Genomic DNA, 1,541 nt, shown 5'->3' with positions numbered 1-1,541 from the left:
CAAGCTTTTATCTTCCAACTCTCCAAGTTGTTGTTTAGCTTAACCGACTAGCCCAAGGGTATCCAACATGGATCCTTGGAGAAGGAGTGGTTTACAAGAAACCAACTTGATCACAAACTCAACATACCGGTCAGGTGACAACCTGGTAACACTTCCGAGAAGGTATTTGGAAATTCATGAACCACCGATATGTTAGTAAGCTTGAGAACAATCTTGCTTTTCATGGCAAGACGATGTGATCAATGGAGCAAGGGTTTGACACAATCCTAACTCATTGATCAAATAGTGCTCCGGAAATAAGGACTAGGTAGCACAATCAATCTTAGGATGATGATTCATTAACCAACATGCTAGGAATGAGAATACTGTCCATTAACTACCAACCAACAGAGTTGCTAGGAGTATTGATTTCACACAACATGATTCACTTGTCGGCATTCCAGTTATAATAACACAGGAACCGAGGAATGAACAACGATGGCAAGAAGTATCACTACATCAAGAATTCATAAGATATGGTGCAATTCTCATGACAATCCTGATATAAAGGGGGGTAATACTCCAAGGTAGAACCGAACAAAAGCTGGATTGGCATTTTGATCTGCGGAGCACAACTACTTTGACCCAATCCTAGAAATGGACAAGGTACAGGAGTTTGTTTCTCCTAGTCATTCCAGAATAGAATGGCTTGACGGACCACAAGAATAATAGGCATCGATAACATGAATGCACAACTATTCTTGACCAACAATTGATAGACAAAGGTCAGAATACAACTAAAGAGAGACAACTCAAAGGAATATATGTTTTTCTGAGTTGTGGATGCATAGATTAGTATGTCGAGCGAAGCTCAACATTTCTTCCGGATAACCCATGCGGAAAGGGTAGAACTGGCAGATTCACAATATAGAATGGAGAACTCATCAAGAGCACTCTAGTTGTGATCTTTTGGTTCAAAAGAACTTCTGCCATAAGCAGTTCATGGTATTTCGAAGAAGGAAATACCACGGACCTCAAGGATTATCGCAAAGGTTACTAATATCCTAAAGGAACTAGCAAACACTATCAACATGAGGTGAGTGGAGTGAATCTCGGGTTCAAAACCTAGGAATAGAATACCTACTAACTAATAACATCACATGATGCTTTCGAGAATGATGGCCAGAATCATAACACTAGGAATATAAAGCATTGCAAAATTAATGGGTGGTTCCCTAAGACGCCTAGGGTCATAATAATGGCTTCAACATATATGTTGAGGCAACAGAGTACCTCAACTCAGCAATTAGTGTGGTTAATCTGGCCCGAAAGGATATCGGGATCGGAAAGGAGGGATTTGCAAACGCATCAGACTATTTAGAAACCTGGGATGACTCGGACAGCATAACGGCTGTAAATGCTCAAAGATATTTGAGTCATCCTGCAAAATGGTAGCATAACCACTTAACATCAAAATATCAAGGTTCTGAGATCAACTGTCAACACACAGAAGTAGTAGGAACTGAACTGGGCTTGAAACCATCAATCTTATAAGTCTACAG

This window comes from Triticum urartu, chromosome 4A (genome assembly GCF_056163025.1).
Source record: "Triticum urartu cultivar PI428250 chromosome 4A, HENAU_Tu73, whole genome shotgun sequence".
Classification (NCBI taxonomy): domain Eukaryota; kingdom Viridiplantae; phylum Streptophyta; class Magnoliopsida; order Poales; family Poaceae; genus Triticum; species Triticum urartu.
The sequence above is the reverse complement of the archived record's forward strand: the minus strand, read 5'-3'. Positions refer to the sequence as shown.